Genomic DNA, 18903 nt, shown 5'->3' on the forward strand with positions numbered 1-18903 from the left:
TGTGGAAATGTGTTCTTCTGAAAGGCAATTTAGTGATTGAATAAACTGAATAGTAACCGCTACAAAGGAAAAACTGGAGGCAGAGAGAACCGTTAAAAGACTTGTAATATTACAGGTGAGAAGTTGTGTGCCCTTGAACAAAAATGATGGTCAAAGAAATGGAGAAGGAGAATTTACTTGAGAGATATTGAGGAAACAGAGCTGAAAGGGCCTAGTGACTGGGTAAAGGAGAGAATAGAATCTAAGGCAGGGGTTCTTAACTGGGGGTCAACAGACCAGGTCTGTGGAAAGATTTCAGGGGATCTGTGAGCTTGAATTGGAAAAAAAAAATCAACTTATAATCGTTATTTATTTTTAAAGATTTTTTAAAAGAATTTCTCTCCCCTTACTCCCCCCCCCCCCCAGTTGTCTGCTCTCTGCGTCCATTCGCTGTGTGTTCTTCTGTGACCACTTCTATCCTTATCAGCGGCACCAGGAATCTGTATTTCTTTTTGTTGCGTCATCCTGTTGTGTCAGCTCTCTGTGTGTGCAGTACCATTCCTGGGCAGGCTGCACTTCTTTCATGCTGAGCTCTCCTTATGGGGTGCACTCCTTGTGTGTGGGGCTTCCTATGCAGGGAACACCCCTGCATGGCATGGCACTCCTTGCGCTCATCAGCACTGAGCATGGGCCAGCTCCATACGGGTCAAGGAGGCCCGGGGTTTGAATCATGGACCTCCCATGTGGTAGGCGGACACCTTATCTATTGGGCCAAGTCCACTTCCTGACTTATTATCTTTATTTTCTCTGACCTCCAATGTTGAGTGTCATAAAACTATCTGCCACTACATTCTGAGAAGGGGTCCATGGTTTTCATCTAAAAAAGGGATCCAAGGAACAAAAAGGTTAAGAACCCCTGATCTAAGGTAACTTTGAGAGTTTTACTTTAGCAACTGAATGATGATGATACTGTTAATTAGAAAGTAAACACAAGAGGAGGAGGTTGGTAACTTGTGAAGTGAGGGCAAGAAGGCATGTTTTTCAGAATGTCAACTCTGAGGTATTTGTGAGACTTCTAAGTAGGGAATAGAGTATAAAAACAAAACTGGCAGTAAAGGGGTGAGGGTAGAGAACGGGGAGCTAATACTTAAATTGAACAGCTTCTATTTGGGTTGATCGTACATGTTTTAGCAGCGGACGGTGGTTTTGGTAGCACAACATTGTGAACATAACAGCACTGAATTTTATATTTAAATGTAGTTAAAAAGGGCAATTTTAGGTTGCACATGTATTACCAGAATAAAAATTTTAAAAAAACATACCATACAATACAAACAGTGAACACTATTGTAAAGGATAGACTATAGTTAAAAGTACAATTATTAACAAACATACCACACTAATGCAAGGTGTTAATAATAGAGTGATATATGGAAACTCTGTACTTAATGCATTATTTTTCTGTAAACCTACAACATTTCTAAAAATAATTTTTAAAAAGACTGGTAGTAAAATCTCACATATGCAGGTTCAAAACACTCAAAAGACAAATGTGAACAGCATTTTCTAGTTTTTCCCAGGGACAAAAAAGTCAGCTATGTGCCCCATGATACAAGGTACATTTCCTTTGAATTAATTTTGTATATGACTTTCCATCTGTCTAGACTAAAGCCTTCAGCCTATGGTGGAATAAGTAGGGATGAAAAGAAGCTGGTTTTATAGCACTAGACTTCAGAGTAACAAGCTGTGCTTTAAATCTCATTACCAAAGAGGCTCAAGCTGACATCCTATTTGACAAAGAAAACAAGCCCCTCCTACTCAGATACCCTTAAGTATTTCTATAATGTGCTATGTTTTGAACTCCTTGCTCTTCCTAATCTGTGGAAAGGTACTTTTTAAAGCAAGAAAGAAGCATTTACTGAAAAGTTATACTGACAACTCCTCTATTCTCTGCCTAATTTCAACAATGTGAATAAACGATCCAGTTGTTTCATCTGTAGTAAAGAGGAATAGTTGGAAATCTACTGTTCTACCCATCAGGCTTTTTAAGCAGTAACCAATCTTGGAAAATGCAGGGTTAAAAACCCAGAGTTAATGGGAAGCAGACTTGGCCCAGGGTTAGGGCGTCCGTCTACCATAGGGGAGGTCCGCAGTTGGTTCAAACCCGTGTGCAGCTGGCCCGTGCAGAGTGCTGATGCGCAGAGTGCCGTGCCACGCAGGGGTGTCCCCTGCGTAGGGGAGCCCCATGCGCAAGGAGTGCCGCCCAGCGCGAAAGAAAGTGCAGCCTGCCCAAGAATGGCGCCGAACACACAGAGAGCTGACGCAGCAAGATGATGTAATAAAGAGACACAGATTCCCGTGCTGCTGACAACAACAGAAGCGGACAAAGAACACACTGCAAATAGACACAGAGAACAGACAACTGGGGTGGGGGGTAGGGGAGAGAAATAAATAAATAAATCTTAAAAAATAAAAAAGATACAGTATCCTTTAAAAATAAAAAAAAACAAAAACCCAGAGTTAAAATCCAAAACACTGATAACACCAAATGCTGGTGAGGCCATTGAGCAACAAGAACACTCATTCATTGCTGGTGAGAACGTGAAATGATACAGCTACTTTGGAAAACGGTTTGGAAGGTTCTTAAAAAGCTAAGCATAGTCTTACTATATGGTCTAACAATTGCACTCCTAGGTATTTACCCACACAAAAACCTGCCCATGAATGATTCAAGCTGTTTTATCCATAATCAGTCAAAAATTGGAAGAAACAAGATGTTCTTCAATTGGTAAATGGATAAACAGACTATGGTACATCAGTACAGTAGAACATTATGCAGCAATAAAAAGAAAGGAACTATCAAGTGAAGAAAAGGCATGGAGGAATCTTAATGAACATGGAAGTGAAAAAAAGTCAGACCAAAAAGGCTATATACTGTATGTCTACAACCTTACGAAATTTCAGAAATGGCAAAACTACAGAGACAATAAAAAGATCAGTAATTGCCAGGAGTTCAGGGGGAGGAAAGGAAGAAGGGATTAATACAAGTGGAACATAGGGGACTTTTTAGGGCAATGAAACTATTCTGCATACTATAATGGTAGATACTTACACATTTGTCAAAACCTACAGAACCAAACAACACAATGAATCCATATATAAACTATGGACTTCAGTTAATAATAATACATCAATATATGTTCAAAAATTATAATAAATGTACCACATTATTGCAAGATCCTAATAACAGAGGAAACTGCAGGGGATGGGGAGAAGGGGTAAATGGGAATTCTCTATAAAATTCTGTCCATTTTTTTTCTATAAAATTAAACTTCTCTAAAAATATAGCCCATTTTAAACACTCAGTTATACGTTAATAAAGCAATGTGTTGATCTTGCCACTTTTAGAAAGAAAGAAGAAATAGTAGCTGCAGAAACCAAGCTATATCAGCCTCACATGCCACATTTCAAACCCTAAGGTAAATAAGGAGTCAGCAGTCCCTGCCCCTTGTCCCACAACCTAAGGGTTTTTTTAGTCAACTTACCATGACTTATCTTCTTCTAGATCTGTGTTGTCCAATATGGTTGTCACTAGCCATATGTGTACTCTACTATCTGTCTCTGTGAATTTGCATATTCTAGTTATTTCATATAATGAAATCATACAATGTATGTCCTTTTGTGTCTGGCTTATTTCACTCAATATATCTTTAATTTATTATTTTTCAGTTTTTAAATTTTTTTTAATGTTACATTAAAAAGTATGAGGTCCCCATATAACCTCCACCTCCCCCACTCCACTCCTCCCCCCATAACAACAACCTTCTCCATCATCATGAGACATTCCTTGCATTTGGTGAATACATTTCTGAGCACCACTGCACCTCATGGTCAATGGTCCACATCATAGCCCACAATCTCCCACAGTCCACACAATGGGCCATGGGAGGACATACAATGTCCTGTAACTGTCCCTGCAGCACCACCCAGGACAACTCCAAGTCCCGAAAGTGCCCCCACATCACATCTCTTCCTCCCATTCCCTACCCCCAGCAGCCACCACAGCCACTTTCTCCACACCAATGTCACATTTTCTTCGATTACTAATCACAATAGTTCATGAATAGAATATCAGTAAGTCCACTCTAATCCATACTCGATTCTTCCATCCTGTGGACCTTAGAATGGTTGTGTCCACTCCACATCTATATCAAGAGGGGGCTTAGATTCCACATAGATGCTGGATGCAATTCTCCTGCTTTCAGTTGTAGCATTCTTGGCTCCCTAGTGTGGTGGTTGACCTTCTTCACTTCTATGTTAGCTGAGTGGGGTAAGTCCAATAAACCAGAGCGTAGGAGTTGCAAGTCTCTTGAGGCTCAGGGCCTGGCTATCAATATAGTATCTTAAAGGTACATGTTGTAGCATGTATCAAAACTTCATCCCTTTTTATAGCTGAATAAATATTCCATTAATGTATATACCACATGTTCATCCATTGACCTGTTGATGGACAGTTTGGTTGCTTCCATTTTTTAGCTACTGTGAACAAGGCTGCTATGAAGACTGGTACATACAGGTATCATCTCTCTGAGTACCTGCTTTCAATTCTTTTAGGTATACACCTAAAAGTGAGTTTGAGGGTCATCTTATGTTTAACTTTTTGATGAACTGCTAAATGCTTTCCACAGCAGCTGTACCATTTTACATTTCCCATTAACAATCTACTAAGCCTCCTATTTCTCTGTATTCTCCCTAGCACCTGTTATTTTCCGGGTTTTTGTTTACTTTTTAAATAAAAGCCATTCTAGTGGGCTAGAGGTGGTACATTAGTATGGTTATGATTCGTATTTCCCTAATAGCTAAAGATTTTGAGCATCTTTTCATGTGCTGATTAGCCATTTGTTTATCTCCTTTGGAGAAATGTCTGTTTTAGTCTTTCACACATCTTTAAATTGGGCTGTCTTTTTGTTGTTGAATTTTAAGAATTCTTTATATATTCTGGATATTAAACCATTATCAGATACATGATTTCCAATATCTTCTCCCATTCTGTTGCTTGTCTTTTCACCTTCTTGATAAGGTCTTTCAATGCACAAAGGTAAGGTCTTTTAATGCACAAAGGTTTTATTTTGATGAAGTCCAATTTATCTGTTTTTTTCTTCTGTTGCTTCTCATGCTTTTGATGTATAATCTAAAACTCCACTGCTTAATAAAAGGTCCTGAAGATAATTCCCTATGTTTTCGTAGAAATTTTATAGCTTTAGCTTTTATATTTAGATTGCTGATTTGTTTTGTTGTTTGTTTTTTTGGTTACTGGGACTAGGAATTGAACCTGGGACCTCATATGTGGGAAGCTAGCACTCAGCCACTAAGCTACACTGGCTCCCTTGTGTTAATCTTTTTTTTAATTCCAACTTCCTTTTTTTTTTCATTTTTTAAAAGATTTCTTTCTTTCTCCCCCCACCACTGTCTGCTCTCTGTGTCTGTCGTCTTTTTTTTTTTTTTTTTAGGAGGCACTGGGAACTGAACATGGGACCTCCCATGTGGGAGGGAGGCGCCCTATTGCTTGAGCCACCTCTGCTCCCTGCTTGTTGTGTCTCTCATTGTGTTTCTTCGTTGTGTCTCCTCATTGTATCATCTTGTGGCGTCAGCTCATTTTTCTTTAGGAGACACCAAGCGCTGAAACTGGGATCTCCCATGTGTAGGCGAGAGACCAGTTGTTTAGCCAAATTTATTTTCCCCCTGAGTTAATTTTTGTATATGGTCTGAGGTAGGTGTCCACTCACATTCTTTTCCAAATGTACATCCAGTTTTCTCAGCACCATTTATTACAGAGAATATTCTCTCCCCACTGAGCAAACTTGCCTCGCCAGTCAAAAATCAGTTCGCTGGGAGCACATATGGCTCAAGTGGTTGAGTTCCCGCTTCCCACATGGAAGGTCCCAGGTTTGGTTCCTCATGCCTCCTAAAAACAAAAAACAAGCAACAAGCAAACAAACAAATAAACCAACCCAGGGGAGGTGATGTGGATGTGGCTCTGTGGTTGAGTGCTCTGTTCCCACATATGAGGTCCTGGGTTCAATCCCTGGCCCCGGTACCTCAAAAAAAAAAATCAGTTGGCTATAGATGTGTAGGTTTGTTTCTATGCTATTAATTCTATTCTACTGGTTTTTATGTTTGTCCTTATGCCAGTACCACACTGTTTTTGTTTACTGTAGCTTTGTAGTGAGTTTTAAATTGGAAGGGTATACAATATGGGTTTAATATCTAGAATATGTAAAGAAATCCTTCAACTTGAGAACAAAAAGACAAACAACCCAATTTAAAAAGGGGCAAAAGACTTGAACAGACATTTCTCCAAATATGATATACAAATTGCCAAAAACCACATGAAAAGATGTTCAACATAATGAGTCATTAGGGAAATGCAAGTCAAAACCACAATGAGATACCATTTCACACCCACTAGAATGGCTAATATTTAAAAAATGGAAAACTGCAAATTGAAGAGGATGTGGCGAAATAGAAAGACTCAATCATTGTTGGTGGGAACGTAAATGGAGCAGCCACTGTGGAAAGTATTTTGGCAGTTCCTCAGAAAGTTAAGTGCAGAATTACCATATGATCTGGCATTCCCACTTCTTGGCATATACCACAAAGGACTGAAAGCAGGGACTCAAAAAGATCTTTGAAAAACCAACGTTCATAGCAGAATAATCCACAACTGCCAAAAGATGCAAGCAACCCAAGTGGCCATCAACACATGAATGGATAATGAAACGTGATATATACAAACAATGGAGTATCATTCAGCCATAAAATGTAATGTTCTAACACATGTGACAACATGGATGAACTTTGAAGACATAATATCGAGTAAAATAAGCCAGGCACAAAAGGATACATTTTATATGATCTCACTGATACAAAATAATTAGAATAAGCAAATTTACAGGGTCGGCATCTAGAATACAGATTACCAGGGGACAGAGTCGGGATACAGAATAGGGAGTTAAGGCTTAAAATAAACAGTGGGAAGCGGATTTGGGCCAACGGATAGGGCATCCGTCTACCATATTAGAGGTTCAAGGTTCACACCCAGGTCCTCCTGACCCGTGTGATAAGCTGGCCCACGCACAGTGCTGACGCGCGCAAGGAGTGACGTGCCACACAGGGGTGTCCCCCGTGTAGGGGAGCCCCACGCACAAGGAGTGAGCCCTGTAAGGAGAGCCGCCCAGTGTGAAAAAAGTGCAGCCTGCCCAGGAGAGCTGACACGGCAAGATGACACAACGAAAAGAGACACAGATCAGGCGGCAGACTTGGTCCAGCGGTAAGGGCGTCCGTCTACCACATGGGAGGTCCGCGGTTCAAACCCCAGGCCTCCTTGACCCGTGTGCAGCTGGCCCATGCGCAGTGCTGATGCGCGCTAGGAGTGCCCTGCCACGCAGGGGTGCCCCCGCGTAGGGGAGCCCCACGCGCAAGGAATGTGCCCCGTAAGGAGAGCCGCCCAGTGTGAAAGAAAGTGCAGCCTGCCCAGGAATGGTGCCGCACACACAGAGAACTGACACAACAAGATGAAGCAACCAAAAAAGAAACACAGATTCCCGTGCTGCTGACAACAACAGAAGCGGACAAAGAAGACGCAGCAAACAGACACAGAGAACAGACAACCGGGGTGGAGGGGGAGGGGAGAGAAAGAAATAAACCTTAAAAAAAAAAAAAAGACACATATCACAGATTCTGGGTGCCGCTGACAAGAATACAGGCGGACAGAGAATAACACATAGTGAATGGACACAGAGAGCAGACAACTGGGGGGAGGGGCGGGGAAGGGGAGAGAAATAAAAAGTAAATCTTTGGAAAAAAAGATAAAATGTACACAGTTTCTATTTGGGGATGATAATTTTGATAATGGGTGATGATGGCGGTAGCACAACATGTGAATATTAACAGCACTGAATTATATATTTGAATGAGGTTAAAAGGGGAAATGATATGTTGCATTTTTGTTACAATAAAAATTTTAAAAATGAAAATCCATGGAACTGCACAATACAAAACAGTGAACCCTAAATTTATAGTTAATAGTACAATTACAGAAACATGCTTTCATCAATGGTAACAAGTGTACCACACCATTGCAAGATGTTAATAATAGGGTGGTATATGTGAATCCTGTATTTTATGATTCTTTTGTAAACCCACAAATTCTTAAATAAATAAATAAATAATAGAGTAAACTGAACATCAATCAAACTATAATCAATTCAAACACATAATATGCACAAAATGCTGATTTCATAATTATACTCTAAAAGTACAGAAAAACACTAGGCATCGCTGGAGGTTGAGGGTGTTATTTTTTTTTTTCATTTCAATTTTCAATTGTTTGTTGCTAGAATTTAGAAATGTAATTGACTACTGCATATTGGTCTCGTATCCCACAGCCATGCTAAACTCATTAGTTCCAGTAGCTTTTTTGTAGATTCCATTAGCTTTCTAAATAAATAACTATGCTGAGAATCAAGACAGTTTACATCTTCCTTGTCAATAGGGACATCTTTTATTCATTTGTCTTGTCTTATTGCACTGTCTAGGATCTCTAGTATAATGGTGAATACAAGTGAAAAGAACAGACATTCCTGTCTTGTTCTTGATCTTAGAGGGAATATAGCTCTCTTATATTTCTAATATGCTTAGAGTTTTTAAACAGGATTCATAGATGTTGGATTTTTCATTTCCCTAATAACTGATAACAAGCATCTCTTCATAGGTTTATTAGTTAATTGTGTAACTTCTTTGATGAAATGTCTATTCAACTTTTGCTCATATTTTAAGGAGTTTGAATTTTTAGTTTTGAGTTGTAAGAGTTCTTCATACATTCTTGATACAAGTCCTTTATCAAATATTTGATATTTACATATGGTGTAAAGTAATTAATATTTATACATGTGGATATCCAGTTTTCTCAACACCATCTGTTGAAAAGACTAACCTTTCCAACTTAATTATCATGGCACCTTTGTTGAAAAATCAATTGATCATAAACATGAGGGTTTATTTCTAGAGTCTCAATTCTGTTCTATTGATCTACATGTCTAATCTATGGTAGTTTTGTCCCATTTAATTATTGAAGCTTTACAATGTGTTTTCACGTTGGGAAGTATAAATCTTCCTTATCCTTTTTCAAAATTGTTTTGACTTTTCTGGGTCCTTTACATTTCCATATATATTTTAGGATAGACTGGATATTTTTTATATTAGGGAAATACCGTTAATTTTATTAGTTATGATAATGGTGTTGTGATTATGTTAAAAATGTCATTTTTTAAAAAGATGAAAATCTAAATATTTAGGCATGAAATAACATGATGTTTCAGATTTTTTTTTTTGAGGTACCAGGGCCAAGGATTGAACCCCTATGTGGGAAGCTGGCACTCAACCACTGAGCTACACTGGCTTGCCCAAGTTGGTTTTTTTGTTTGTTTGCTTGTTTGTTTTTGTTTTTAGGAGGATCCAACCTAGGACCTTGTACGTGAGAAGCAGGTGCTCAACCACTTGAGCTACATCCACTCCCCTGGGATTTGTTTTAAAATACTTCAGTGATTTAAAAAAGTGAAATGAGCAATCTCCAAAATATATTGTTAAGTGAAAATAGCAAGCTGCAAAACCAAGATCGCAAATAATATCCGTGTGTAAAAAACAAAACAAAAGGGAAAAAAATCCAAACAAAATACACATTTGTTAGATGTGCATACTACCTCTAGAAGGATAAGTAAGAATTCTTGCTCTGGGAGAAAGCTCTTGTTTGAAAGGACAAACAGAAGGAAGAATACAAGTGGTAACTGCAGTCAAAGGCTTCCAAAGTCAAATAGTCCCAGCAGACCTGTTTGGTTTAGTGTTTAAAGTGGCCTCTTCTTTCCTGAAGCTGTCAAGACTGCACAGAAAGGAAGAAACACTTGAGGAACTCTCCAGGGGCAAATGATGGGTAGTAAGGCACTAGTCTGTCATTTCTTGTAGCTTTTCAAAGGCGCTGTTGTAGGAGGACAGTTGTCCGTTGTCACTTCTATCTTTGGTGCAACATGATTGTACCCTGGCCTTCAGATGTTCCTCCGAAGACTTAATTGCAGTGGTGCTCTATCCTATGATATCTTGCCATGTTGTACTATGGTACAAGTCAGGAGATAGGGGCACAAGGCTAGATACACAGGAAATGCATGTTAAGCAATTAATAACAAATTACAAGTTAGCCAACATGGGCCTGCGTGTCCCACCTGGATGATGGGCTGTATCTACTATACATAGTCAGGAAAGTGCATAAAAACACAGGCTTAAGATATGATACACTGTTGACACTGCCTTTATCTCATAGTGCTTTAGTACTTATTTACCCAGCCAAAAAATTTAAGTGTCATCTTAGCATTTCTTTCTCTGCTAAAACTTGTCATTTTTACAAGGTTAATTACAGCTTTTAATTACTACTTCCTAGATCCTGTGAGTACTGGTGAACATATTAAGCCAGGATAAGAAAACAATAAGCTACTTGATCTATAGTCTATTTGAGAAAATCTCATTTCAGATTAAATTAGTTCAGTTCAACCCTGAGAAAAATGATTAGAGTTCTGTTCCAATAACAGACTTGCATCTAATGTATCTAATATATGTGTAATATTTATCACACTAGGAAGAGAAAAGCCAGATTTTTATAAATAAGGATACAAATCAATATGAGGTTTAACGTATGGAGTCTTGGTTAGGGTCCATGGTAGCTCCTTTAGGTCCAGCGCTGAAAATCATTCAGCTAAAAACAAGGAAAGATCTAGGGACATTTGTTCTGCATGTGGCTCTGGGAATCAGCACCCAGCTAGATATAATCTACCTGTTCTGAGCCAGAATGATGGCCAAACATCTGCTCAGGGTAGTCAGCATTCTGCATACCACGTAGCAGCCATACAGCTCTAGTCATTATTGCTGCAAGTAATGCTGAGTTACTACCATGTAATTTTCACCACTTGGCTATTTTTAAAGACTGAACAGAGACCGTTTGGCATTCAGGGAGGTGCGTCAAGTTGGACATGAGAAACAAGAATTATACAAACACAGTTCAGATCAGAAGAGACAGAGAGAGGAAGGAAGGAGGCACAGTTGCTGTTAGCAATAGTTCGGCATTTTTGGTTCACCTATCCCTGGACTCCTGACTGTACAAACCTGCCTTACAAAACCAGAGTATGATGAAGCTTTTTGTTCTAATCCAAGTACAGAAAAGTGTGGAAGTTGTTCCTGAGGTTAGTTTTGGGATAGAAATATCCCTTAGCACTATTCCAAGTCTCATGAACAATTCAACAGTTAGAGGGCCCAAACAAAACAAATAAACAAAGCTTAAAACAAAAACTAAATCTACAGAACTCCAAATAATTGGATTCAATCAATAAATGGGGGAAATGATTCTCTCCTATGTCTGGATGGCTACCAATAAGGTCTAAGAGGTCCTTAACTGTGATTTCCTTTTCAAAATAACTCTGATTGGTACACAGATTTATAAAAGGCTGACATTCTAAGGAAAGCAATCAGTAAATGCCTCCCTCCCCAAATCCTCTCTTCAAAAACAAAAAACAAAAATGCTTTAATTTGCAAAAGGGCTGCTGCTGCAAAGTACCAGAAATTTGTTGGTTTTTATAATGGGGATTTATTTGGGGTAAAAGCTTACAGTTCCATGGTCATGAAATGTCCAAACTGAGGTACCATCAGAGATACTTTTTCATCAAAGTCAGTTACTGTTGATTCTGGTGTGTTGCCACACGATGAAGCAAGATGGCCACCAATCTCTGCAGAGGTCTCTGCCTTCCCCTCCAGAATCTACTGTCTCTTGGAGCTCAGCTTTGAACAACCAGGGGTAGGGCTTGTCTCTTTCTGGGCCTCCTATCTCAGGCTTGGCTGTTCTGCTCTCTTCCCAAGTTCAGCTGTAAGCTATCAGGCATATAGCAGGGCTGGTCCCTTCTTGAGCTGCTCAATAGGCCCCACCTCTTGAGGGCTTCATGCTTAAGCAATCCTCTCTCTCACACTGCAAAATCAAACATGCTGGCTCCCCTTTTCCTCTATGTCTGTACATCTGAGTATATTTATATCAGATCCAACAAGGGACCTGAGACTCAACCTGATCAAAAGCCTTAAATCAATCTTATCAAGTAATCCAATCAAAGTCCCCTCAACTGAATTTAATGCAATCAAATGGTATAACACTCAAGAGGAATAGATTAGTTAAAAAATACAATCTTTTTCTTTTTGGGATTCATAAAATAATCTTGAACTGCCACACAAAATAAAACAAAAAACCTTGGAATTTGGAAGCAACATAAAGAAAATCCACAACCTCTGATTCTAGCTTCTGTCACTCAAAATATTTTCAAGACGTTGCCATATATAAAGCATAGTAGTGATGGCCAGAAGTTGAAACTCCTATTTTGTCCTGAGAAGATCAATTTTTTTCCAATATTTTAAAATAAGATATAATTTACATACAGAAAAATTCACTTTTTAGTGCACAGTTCTAAAAGTTTTGAAAAACACATACAGTCATGTAATCACCACCATAATCAAGATATAGAACAGTTCCAGCACCCCAAAAGGTTCCCTTTTGCCCCTTTGTAGTCAATTCCTCCTCCCAAACCCAGCCTGTGGCAAAAACTGATCTCTTTTCTGTCATCAGTTTTGCCATTTCCAGAATATCATACAAATGAAATCATATAGTATACAGCCTTTCTTAAAAATCCAAATTAAATCTCTTTAATATCCCAATACAAAGTCCTGATGTAAAACGACAATGAGAAAACCCTGAGAAATTGGAGAAGAGATGGCCTTCACAAATTCCACCCCTGAGAAGCTTTTCAGTGGCAGAGGGGAGCAGATGAGGACAGAGAACCTCAGAGAAGGAAGCAGTTCCAAATGAGGAAGGGTGTCCATGGCCCCAGGGATGTGCCCCTGACCCGTCACTCCCAGCTACTCCTCAACTCCCCTCTGAGAGGGGCTGCACCCTGTGGATGTCTGCTCCTTTCTCTTGGTCCTGGGATTCAACTAGCTCTGGCTGTATCCCCTATAAAAATTCCTGAGATCTTGGGGACCTCAGCATGCTCCTCCCCTATCCTTGACGGGGAGGTGCTGGGGTACCCATGAAAGTCCATAAGAATGTGTACAGCCATGGGAGCATGTACAGGAGTATGGATCAGGAGCACAGGGGAGCCTCTGAGTCTCCTGCCCGCTCCAAAAGCACATGAAGGGGAAGGCTGCTCTAGAGCTTGGGGTCTGTGAGGGGCTGGAATAGAAGCAGGAAGAGTCCCATACCCAGGCATAGCCAGCCAGCAAGGGCCGCCTCTGTGGATACTCCAGGGCCACACATACAGCAAAGAAGCCCATGTAATTGCAGAAAGAGTGGCAGTGAATGGGCCCAATCAGGTGTCCTGTGCAGATGAAGAGGAAAGCAGTGTAAGCATCGAAGACAGCTGTGTAGGAGAATTGGAACACTGCAGACAAGAAGATACTCCCCACACTATTCTGGCAGAACCACAGCTGCTCAATAATGTGGTGAAAATGGGCAACTCCAAAGAAGAGTGGGCAGGTGAATACAGCAGGGCCCATACCCACACATGGCACTAACATGGGCAGCACGTAGGGCCAGAACAGCAGCTCCTCTGTTAGGGGCACAGTCACTTGGTTCCGCAGCCAGCACATACCTGTGAGGCAGCAGGCCTACGAGTGGGGGGTCAGAACAACCTTCAGCCCATATGCCAGATCACAGGGGCAATCCACAGAGAGCTGCATCAGTGGGCCCAGGAAAAGGATCATGGTCAGCAGCAGGGTCAGCAGTGCTGCTGGGAAAATGACCTCCAACCTGAAGTCCATCAGGGTGAGAAGGGATGCACCTGGCTGGATGCCAGTGAGTTCCCTCCAGAGAAGTACGCAGAGGGGCAAGAGACTGGACACCACCAGGACACTGGTGAAGTGCCGCTTGATAACGGCGGGGTCATCCCTGGGCAGCTTGCTCTTCCAGATGTAGAGTTTGCCCACGTAGGAGCAGGCGAGGCTGAGGCAGGAGAACACTGGGACCCCGACTGCCTAGCGCCACTGACTCAGGATGCCACTCTGGCCGTGATACTGACAGCAAGTGCAGCCCTTCCCTGCCCAGCGCTACATCGCGCCCAGACCATGGAGCCAGTATACAACCTTTTGAGTCTGGCTTCATATTGTATAATGCAACAGATTCATCCATGAGGTTATGTGAATCAACAGTTTATTACGTTTATTACTGAATAGTATTTTGTTACATAGATGTACTATATTTTGTTTAACCATTCTCAAGTTGAAGAATATTTGGATTATTTTCAGTTTTCAGAATGCATGAATAATGCCACTGTAAACATTTGCCAAAGGTAAGTTTTCATTTCACTTGGGTAAATATGTATGAATGGATTACTGGAAGATCTATTTTGAAAATATCTGCCTGGTTCTAAGTATGTTAAGCATTTCTATAAAGCAGATAAGCATTTTCCCAAAGAAATAGCTGAGTTACTTTCTGTGATGCTCCTCTTCCTGGTCCATCTACATAAGTTTTCTGCCCTCCTAGATGTAGAAAACATCTCCAAATCAGTATGACTTACAAATTTCATTAACATTCTATTTATTTTTAGCCTTAGATCATTAATGAAAATGGTATATATGTCTAAATTCCTCATTGTCACCCTGCAGCATTCTAGGAAATGCCATGCTTCCAACACAACAAACTACTATTTAGCACCACACTAATTATACATCTCATGTTGTAACTCAGGGTTAGGAATTAAAAATAATTATGATTACAAAACTGTTTTACAGATGCCTTTATATTATAAAATAGCAAAAGGTTAATACTTGAAATTGGCTAGATTTAGTTTAGACCTGCTATTCTGATGGTTATTCTAAACAGGTCTCACCCCTGTTTATGGTTACTCCAGACTTAGGCTCACCCTGTGTATACATACTATTGCTTTGACAAAGTAAGATTGACCTTACCCTTATGAGGCATGTTATTACAGGGAAAGAGAAAGGTCACGGCTGGGACTTGGCAGAGAACATGGCTGTGAGAGCCCACCTGGAAACCCACCTCTGAGGGAAGGGGCTCTACTAAGAGCAAGGCCTGAAAGATCCTGCTGAGAACCTGGCCACAAGGTCCCATTTGGAACTTTTCCTGGGGTCATGAGAAAGCCCCAAATAATTCCAAACAAGCCTCCCCACTGGTCCTGGATAAGTCCAAACAAAAGGCCGCATCATTGGTCCCCTGAGAGCTAATAGGTGGGTTGCCAAAAGGTAACCAATCAGAACAGCGCAGCCCTTCCCTGCCCAGCGCTGCCATTGAGCCCCCTCCCCAACAAACATTAGGAAAGGGGAGGAGTGAAGGATGGCTTTAACAAAGGCAGCCAGGAAGTGGATGTGGCTCAAGCAACTGAGCTCCCACTGACCACACAGGAGGTCCCGGGTCAGTTCCGCTGCCTCCTGGAGACCAGTGAGACAGCAAGCTGGCATGATGGGCTAGCGCAGCAAGCTGACGCACAAGATGATGCAACAAAGGAGACACAAAGCAGAAACACAATGAGAGAGACGACAAGGCAGGGAGTGGAGATGGCTCAAGCGACTGAGCACTTCTCTCCCCCACAGGAGGTCACAGGTTCGATTCCTGGTGCCTCCTAAAGAGGAGATGAGCAGACACAGAGAGCAAAGAGCAAGTGCAAACAATTAAGTGGAATAAATAAATAAAATAAACCTTTTAAAAATAAATAAATAAATAAAGGCAACTGCCGAAACTCAGGTACTCCTCTTTGCCTGGAGGTAACCTGCATCCATGTCTGGGTGTATACAACTTTTCTTTTCTCTCATTTCTTAATAAACTCTTTTTACAAGCCTAACTAAACTTGCATGTTCTCAAATTCTTTCATGCAACTGTTAGAAGTTTCTCCCTTACAAGGTTTACAATGATTAACTGATCCCAAGGTTTACAATGGTTAACAGTGACTTGCATTCCCATGACATAGAATAGCCCCTCATTCAGAGCCTTTGTGTTCAGATACAGCTCATTTCCTCACAATAATAGACAAAGGAGCCACATGACACTACCAATCCTTCCTGCATCTCTAAAATTCACTACCCTCAGCCATCCCTATTGGCCCTCAGGTCTTACAAGAGCCCCAACCCACTCCCACTGACTAAGCGTTTTCCTGCCTATAGATGTACTGTATAAATTTATGATCGCCTCTGCCAGAGGCAGGCTGACATCCATTCTTCAGACCCTCTCCATTAGGAGAGCTTCCCAATAAACTTTCTGCCTGCAATTGTCAGTCTCCGTGTCCCAATGAGTGCCGTTTTTCTCTAACAGCAACACAGCCAAGAACCTAGAGGAATCTAGTGTCTTCTGACTCCACTTGCTTATAAAGATTAGGCTCACCCTTGTGCATGCTTACTATTGTGATGGTAACCACTCCACCTTCCTGTTTAATATCTATATGGAAAACTTTGTGATTGACTCTACTCTGTACTATGCCAGAACATTCATCTCTGATAATGATTGTAACTTTGTGGCTCACCCTGGTTTGGTGCCTATCGCCATCCTGTTCAGCCCCTTAATGTTTATTAATGAAGGAACCTGTGTCCAGCTCCACCCCAATTATTCATTAGCACAAAGATGTTACAAAATACTAGAATTTCTGCTGATCTACGAGGTAGTTTTGGTCCATTAAGCCACTGTTAGTGCTCCTTTGTTTGTGCAAACAAATAAATCCTCTCTCTGAAACTCTGGCGTCTCAGAATCTGGTTTTAAAGGTTCATCAGGAGAAAAGAATCCACTTTTGCTGGGTATGAATGGTGCATCACTAGATTTGCCTCTATAATGTCAGCCAATTTTCAACTGAGCCAAGAATCCTCAATATATCACCTTTAATAACTACCAAAAACCAACAAGAGTTCTTCCCAAGCCATTTGCAGTTAGTTTACTTTTTCAGATCGCAAATATAGACATGAATCAATATAGAGAACACTCAGAAAATGAGATATTCCTCCTTTTAAAAGACGAAAAGCAACCCTGGCCTTTGGTTAGCTCTGAAACAGTATCCCATCCTTAAATCTTTCAAATAAATGTTGTATTAATTAAAACAAAGACCAGAGGAAAAAACCTCACATAATTATCATAAAATGCAAGAATATAGCCTAATTAATCACCACAAAGAGCAATCAAATAAAATACTATGTATTTTTACAGAGCAATTTAATCTGACAAGTAATTAATCACAGAAACACTAAGCAAAACAAATGGATTTCCTTTAAGGAAGTCACATTTATCATCTGTAATGTATCCCAAACTCTAATTTGTTATCTTGACTCAAAATTGTCCAGGAGACAATGAACTGTCAACCTTACTAGAACACTGATTTTTGATGAAAAAATCGAACAGTGAGTCTTTTGAATCAAGTTACAGTCCCTGAACGCCCAAAGAATTAAGGGTGGTGGGGCAGGAGTATATGGCAATAAAGCCTGGAGGTCTTACCCTCAAGATTTCTAACTCTACGTCAATTTAGTCAACTCCTTAGATAATTGCCCAATGACTCATGAAGAGAAAGCACTTAGCATTAAAAGCAACAATTACAGGCCACAGATATTACTAAAACCCAAAGAACTCAGGGGGTGGGAGCATATCAATGGAGTAAGATTTAATGCAAAGAAATTCCTCCCTTCCTTTCTTCCCTTTTTCCCTTAAATAATGACCCATTTTCTCTGAGCCCCAAAGCCTCACCAGTTTGAAGAACACAGGGTGATTTTTCAAACAGACCCAATTTCCAAAGACAGAGTGACTCGGATCAGATAAGAAGGACAAGAGGTTGTTGTTCATCTCCTTCCCAGCTACACTTTCTGCTTGCCCCTTCCCCACCCCCTTTTTGCCAAAAATGCTCACTGCACTTACAAGTCTTTCCTTTAATGTTTCTATTCTTTTCACTGAGACTTTTTAGTTCCTTATAACGGGTTGGAAGGGATTTGCCCTCAACTGTACAGAGAAAGTTGTGTTTTCATACTCCCACCCTGTCTGTCCTCATAATTTAAGAAAAGCTGTTGTAGATATCCTATTTGGCTCAGGTTGTAACCAAGAATTAACAAATAATTATGATTACAAAATTATTATACAGATGCCCACATATTATAAAATAGCAAAAGGCTAATATCCGAAACTGGCTGGATTAAGCTCAACCTGCGATTGTGATGGTCATTCTAAACAGGTCTCACCCCTGTTTATGGTGACTCTAGATAGGCTCACCCTTGTGTATGCTTACTATTATAATGGTAATTCTAGACTGAACTCACCTGTCTATAGTTATTTCAAAACTAGGCTCACTCTTGTGTATATTTGCCATTGTGAAGGTAACCACTCTACCTTCCCCTGTTTGAATCCATAAAAACTCCTGCTCCCCTCGTTCGGGGAAGGCAGATTTGAGACACCTCTTTCCACTGTCCTGCCAGGGTTAAGAAACCTGCTTTCTCTTATGACCATCCCTGTGTGGAACTCCAATTCATCTGCTCTGGGCAAGAATTCAGAGGGAATCCTGGGAGATTTCCTTCAAGGGCAGTTTCTTCTCAATTTTAACCCTTACCTTTCTCTTCAAACCTTCCTGTTCTAGTATCCCTGGTACTTGTTCCACTGGCTTATACCAGAATTCTTCATTCGGCCTGCTCCTTGAGTGTAATTCTCTTTTGGATAGTCTTCATGGCATTTTTGTTCAATGATTCTCTAAGATGCCACCTCTGAATTGCCTTTATTGGCTCCATCTGTTAGCCTGACAGTAACACGAAGCACTATTCCCATTCCAAATCAGGGCAGTCAGTACCCTGAATCCCCATTTGTCCAAGAGAGGAATT

The 18903-nt window shown here is 40.5% G+C and overlaps 1 protein-coding gene and 1 pseudogene across 41 annotated transcripts in view; both read right to left on the reverse strand.

Moving 5' to 3' along the window:
* The window catches only part of ARMH3 (armadillo like helical domain containing 3), a 242166-nt gene that overhangs the window by 71304 nt on the left and 151959 nt on the right, over window positions 1-18903 (reverse strand). The window lies entirely within an intron of this gene.
* Window positions 13199-14242, reverse strand: LOC139439148 (CAAX prenyl protease 2 pseudogene; annotated as a pseudogene).

Source organism: Dasypus novemcinctus, chromosome 6 (assembly GCF_030445035.2).
Source record: "Dasypus novemcinctus isolate mDasNov1 chromosome 6, mDasNov1.1.hap2, whole genome shotgun sequence".
NCBI classification, from domain to species: Eukaryota; Metazoa; Chordata; class Mammalia; order Cingulata; family Dasypodidae; genus Dasypus; species Dasypus novemcinctus.